Source organism: Podarcis pityusensis, assembly GCF_964106645.2.
Source record: "Podarcis pityusensis genome assembly, chromosome: Z".
NCBI lineage: Eukaryota > Metazoa > Chordata > Lepidosauria > Squamata > Lacertidae > Podarcis > Podarcis pityusensis.
In genome coordinates this window covers 251,371-258,100 of record NC_138044.1, presented here as the reverse complement: position 1 = coordinate 258,100, position 6,730 = coordinate 251,371, and the positions used below count along the sequence as shown (strand labels likewise).

At 52.4% G+C, this 6,730-nt stretch overlaps 1 long non-coding RNA gene across 1 annotated transcript in view; it reads right to left on the bottom strand.

Annotated features, from left to right (window-relative positions):
* Window positions 1–2,659, bottom strand: part of LOC308467862 — a 27,988-nt gene extending 25,329 nt beyond the window's left edge. The window contains exon 1 of the long non-coding RNA XR_013981343.1: window positions 2,623–2,659. This is a non-coding gene — a long non-coding RNA (uncharacterized lncRNA). The remainder of the gene's footprint in view (window positions 1–2,622) is intronic.
* Between the last annotated feature and the right edge of the window lie 4,071 nt (window positions 2,660–6,730).

The window sequence follows — 6,730 nt, the reverse complement described above, 5'->3', positions numbered from 1 at the left end:
CCCACACACTCAACACACACCAACAACTCAACACACAACTCAACCCAACTCACCACCACCCCACAACACAACTCACACACAACCAACCCACACCCACACACACACTCACACACAACTCAACCACAACTCACCTCAACACACAACTCACCAACACTCAACCCACACACTCAACTCAACACACAACTCAACACAACTCCACCACCACAACTCAACACACACACACACACCTCCCCAACCACAACACCCACCCACAACCCAACCCACAACACAACTCAACACACAACTCAACCCACAACTCAACTCAACACACAACTCAACACACAACTCAACCCAACTCAACCCAACCCACAACTCAACCCACAACTCAACCCAACCCACAACCCAACTCAACTTAACACACAACTCAACACACAACCCAACACACAACTCAACCCAACTCAACACACAACACAACTCAACACACAACTCTATCCAACTCAACCCAACCCACAACCCAGCTTAACACACAACTCAACCCACAACCCAACTCAACACACAACCAACAACTCAACCCAACCCACAACCCAACTCAACACACAACACACAACCCACCCCACAACTCAACCCAACTCAATCCAACCCACAACTCAACTAACAACCCAACTCAACTCAACCCACAACACAACTCAACCCACAACCTAACCCCAAAAGTCAAGTGAACCCAACCCACAACCCAAACTCAACTCAACCCACAACACAACGCACAACCCAACCCAACCCACAACCCAATCAAACAACCCAACCCACAACCTAACCCAACAACTCAATTCTTCTCAACCCAACCCACAACACCACAACCCAACTCAACACACAACTCAACACACAACCCACAACTCAACCCACAACCCAACTCAACTCAACACACAACTCAACACACAACTCAACCCAACTCAACACACAACTCAACCCAACTCAACTCAACACACAACCCAACTCAACACACAACTCAACACACAACTCAGCCCAACTCAACACACAACCCAACCCAACTCAACACACAACTCAACACACAACGCAACCCCACAATCCATAACCTAACCCAACAACTCATCTCAACCCAACTCAACAACTCAACCCACAACACAACTCAACAACTCAACCCACAACACCAACTCAACCAAACCCAACAACTCAACCCATAACCCAACTCAACAACTCAATCCAACAACCCACCCCACAACCCAACTCAACTCAACAACTCAACACAACCCACAACACAACCCAATCCAACTCAGCCCAACACCTGAACTCAAAACCTAACCCAAACTCAACTGAACCCAACCCACAACCCAACACAACCCACACCCACCCACCCACAACCCAACAACTCTACCCAACCCACAACACAACTCAACCCATAACCCAACTCAACAACTCAACCCACAACACAACCCAATCCAACTCAACCCAACTCAACAACCCAACCCACACGCACCCACCCACACGCAACCCAACCCAACAACCCAAACCAACCCACAACCCAATCAAACAACCCAACCCACACCTAACCCAACAACTCAATTCTTCTCAACCCAACCCACAACACCACAACCCAACTCAACCCACCCACAACCCAACTCAACCCACAACTCAACCACACAACCCACAACTCAACCCACAACCCAACAACACACAACTCAACCCAACTCAACACACAACTCAACCCACCTCAACTCAACACACAACCCAACTCAACACACAACTCAACACACAACTCAGCCCAACTCAACACACAACCCAACCCAACTCAACACACAACTCAACACACAACGCAACCCCACAATCCATAACCTAACCCAACAACTCATCTCAACCCAACTCAACAACTCAACCCACAACACAACTCAACAACTCAACCCACAACACAACTCAACCAAACCCAACAACTCAACCCATAACCCAACTCAACAACTCAATCCAACAACCCACCCCACAACCCAACTCAACTCAACAACTCAACACAACCCACAACACAACCCAATCCAACTCAGCCCAACACCTGAACTCCAAACCTAACCCAACCTCAACTGAACCCAACCCACAACCCAACACACCCACCCAACCCAACCCACAACCAACAACTCTACCCAACCCACAACACAACTCAACCCATAACCCAACTCAACAACTCAACCCACAACACAACCCAATCCAACTCAACCCAACTCAACAACCCACCCCACCGACCCAACCCACACGCAACCCAACCCAACAACCCAACCCAACCACACCCAATCAAACAACCCAACCCACACCTAACCCAACAACTCAATTCTTCTCAACCCAACCCACAACACCACAACCCAACTCAACCCAACCCACAACCCAACTCAACCCACAACTCAACACACAACCCACAACTCAACCCACAACCCAACAACACACAACTCAACCCAACTCAACACACAACTCAACCCACCTCAACTCAACACACAACCCAACTCAACACACAACTCAACACACAACTCAGCCCAACTCAACACACAACCCAACCCAACTCAACACACAACTCAACACACAACGCAACCCCACAATCCATAACCTAACCCAACAACTCATCTCAACCCAACTCAACCAGCCCACAACACAACTCAACAACTCAACCCACAACGCAACTCAACCAACCCAACAACTCAACCCATAACTCAACTCAACAACTCAATCCACAACCCACCCCACAACCCAACTCAACTCAACAAGTCAACACAACCCAACTCAACAACTCAACCCAACTCAACAACTCAACACAACCCACAACACAACCCAATCCAACTCAGCCCAACACCTGAACTCAAAACCTAACCCAACTCAACTGAACCCAACCCACAACCCAACACAACCCACACCCAACCCAACCCACAACCCAACAACTCTACCCAACCCACAACACAACACAACTCAACCCATAACCCAACTCAACAACTCAACCCACAACACAACCCAATCCAACTCAACCCAACTCAACAACCCAACCCACAACCCAACAACGCAACACACACAACTCAACACACAACCCAACAGCTCAACCCACAACCCAACCCAACAACTCAACGCAACAACCCAACGCAATGCAACGCAACGCAACTCAACCCTCAACCCAACCACTCGACGCAACACACACAACTGAACACACAACCCAACAGCTCAACCCACAACCCAACCCAACAACTCAACGCAACAACTCACCCCAACCCACAACCCAACGCAATGCAACGCAACCCAACCACTCGACGCAACACACACAACTCAACCCACAACCCAACAACTCAACCCACAACCCAACAACTCAAAACAATGCAACTCAACGCAACACAACCCCAAACAACTCAACCCACAACCCAACTCAAACCCACAACCCACAACCTAACCCAACAACTCAACCCACAACCCAACCAAACCTACAACCATGTATTTTATATTATGTTGTCGTTGTCATTGTCGTTGTCGTTGTCGTTGTCGGTTAAACACCAGAATCGGACATTTGCCGATTACACAACTTCATTTCCTCCAGGGAAATTCCGGTTTCTTCCAGGATCAAGTTTGGACCTTTCGGCGTTCTGCCCCCCAAGTCCTCTATGGGTCGCCGGTCCCGGCCGTGGGGTGGCTGGCGGTGTCTTCTTTTCCAATGGGTGGGTCGCCGAGGAAGATGTGGGGCGGAGAGGAGAGGGGCTATGGGGCGCCCCCAATGGTTCTCTAGACTGACCCATATGTGTGGGGCTGAGAGGAGGGGAGAGGATCAATGGGACCCCCAATTGTGCTGTAAACTGACCCACATATGTGGGGCTGATAGGAGGGGAGAGGGGCTATGGGTCCCCCCAGTGGTCCTCTAGACTGAACCACATGTGTGGGGCTGATAGAAGGGGAAAGAGGTGCAATGGGACCCCCTAATGGTCCTCTAGACTGACCCACATATGTGGGGCTGACCCACAATGGTCCTGTAGACTGACCCACAATGGGACCCCCTAATGGTCCTCTAGACTGACCCACATATGTGGGGCTGACCCACAATGGTCCTGTAGACTGACCCACAATGGGACCCCCTAATGGTCCTCTAGACTGACCCACATATGTGGGGCTGATAGGAGGGGAAAGAGGGGCAATGGGCCCCCCAATGGTCCTCTAGACGGACCCATATGTGTGGGGCTGATAGGAGGGAAGAGGGGCTATGGGACCCACAAGTGTCCTCTAGACTGACCCACATATGTGGGGCTGAGAGAAGGGGAAAGAGGGGCAATGGGGCACCCAATGGTCCTCTAGACTGACCCACATATGTGGGGCTGATAGGAGGGGAGAGGGGCAATGAGGTCCACGTTTCTATGGGGCAATGGAAGGGGCAAGGAAATCCCAGCTTGGGGGCCCAGATGTGGGGCAGATTGGAGGGAAGAGGGGCAATGGGACCCCCAATGGTCCTGTAGACTGACCCACATATGTGGGGCTGATAGGAGGGGAAAGAGGGGCAATGGGGACCCCCCAATGGTCCTGTAGAGTGACCCACATATGTGGGGCAAATAGGAGTCGAAAGAGGAGCAATGGGACCGCCCAATTATCCTCTAGACTGACCCACGTATGTGGGGCTGAGAGGAGGGGAGAGGGGCTATGGGGCACCCCTAATGGTCCTGTAAATTGCCCCACATATGTGGGGCTGATAGGAGGGGAGAGGGGCAAGGAGGTCCAGGTTTCTATGGGGCGATGGAAGGGGAGAGGGGCAATGGGACCCCCAATTATCCTGTAGACTGACCCACATATGTGGGGCTGATAGGAGGGGAGATGGGCAATGGGACTCCCCAATGGTCCTCTAGACAGACCCACATATGTGGGGCTGATTGGAGGGGAGAGGTGCAAGGAGGTCCAAGTTTCTATGGGGCAATGGGAGGGGCAAAGAGGTCCAGGTTTCTATGGGGCGATGGAAGGGGAGAGGAGCAAGGAGGTCCAAGTTTCTATGGGGCAATGGAAGGGGCAAGGAGCTCCAGGTTTCTATGGGGCAATGGAAGGGGAGAGGAGCAAGGAGGTCCAAGTTTCTATGGGGCAATGGAAGGGGCAAGGAGGTCCAGGTTTCTATGGGGCAATGGAAGGGGCAAGGAAATCCAAGCTTCCATGGGGCTGATAGGAGAGGAGAGGGGCAAGGAGGTCCACGTTTCTATGGGGCGATGGAGGTCCAGGTTTCTATGGGGCTGATAGGAGGAGAGAGGTACAAGGAGGTCCACGTTTCTATGGGGCAATGGAAGGGGCAAGGAAATCCAAGTTTCCATGGGGCTGATAGAAGGGGAGAGGTGCAATGGGACCCCCTAATGTTCCTCTAGACTGACCCACATATGTGGGGCAGATAGGGGAGAGGTACAAGGAGCTCCAAATTTCTATGGGGCGATGGAAGGGGAGAGGTGCAATGGGACCCCCTAATGTTCCTCTAGACTGACCCACATATGTGGGGCAGATAGGGGAGAGGCACAAGGAGCTCCAAATTTCTATGGGGCGATGGAAGGGGAGAGGGGCAAGGGGGCTCAATGGTCCTCTAGACCAACCCAGATGTGGGGCTGATAGAAGCGGCAATGGGGCGGAAGGGTCCGTGGGGCTGATAGGAGGGGAGAGGAGCAAGGAGATCCAAGTTTCTATGGGGCAATGGAAGGGGCAAGGAAATCCAAGCTTCCATGGGGCTGATAGGAGGGGAGAGGGCCAATGGGACCTCCAACGGTCCTCTAGACTGACCCACATATGTGGGGCTGACCCACAATGGTCCTGTAGACTGACCCACAATGGGACCCCCTAATGGTCCTCTAGACTGACCCACATATGTGGGGCTGAGAGAAGGGGAAAGAGGGGCAATGGGGCACCCAATGGTCCTCTAGACTGACCCACATATGTGGGGCTGATAGGAGGGAAGAGGGGCAATGAGGTCCACGTTTCTATGGGGCAATGGAAGGGGCAAGGAAATCCAAGCTTGGGGGCCCAGATGTGGGGCGGATAGGAGGGGAGAGGATCAATGGACCCCTGAATGGTCCTGTAAACCGACCCACGTATGTGGGGCAAATAGGAGTCGAAAGAGGAGCAATGGGACCGCCCAATTATCCTCTAGACTGACCCACATATGTGGGGCAAATAGGAGTCGAAAGAGGAGCAATGGGATCGCCCAATTATCCTCTAGACTGACCCACGTATGTGGGGCTGAGAGGAGGGGAGAGGGGCTATGGGGCACCCCTAATGGTCCTGTAAATTGCCCCACATACGTGGGGCTGATAGGAGGGGAGAGGGGCAAGGAGGTCCAAGTTTCTATGGGGCTGATAGAAGGGGAGAGGGGCAATTGGACGCCCCAACGGTCCTCTAGACTGACCCACATATGTGGGGCTGATAGAAGGGGAGAGAAGCAAGAGATCCAAGTTTCTATGGGGCTGAGAGGAGGGGAGAGGGGCAATTGGACGCCCCAACGGTCCTCTAGACTGACCCACATATGTGGGGCTGATAGAAGGGGAGAGAAGCAAGAGGTCCAAGTTTCTATGGGGCGATGAAAGGGGAGAGGGACAAGGGGGCCCAAGTTTCTATGGGGCAATGAAAGGGGCAAGGCGGTGCAGGTTTCCATGGGGCTGATAGAAGGGGAGAGGTGCAATGGGACCCCCTAATGTTCCTCTAGACTGACCCACATATGTGGGGCAGATAGGAGGGAAGAGGTGTAAGGAGGTCCAAGTTTCTATGGGGCGAT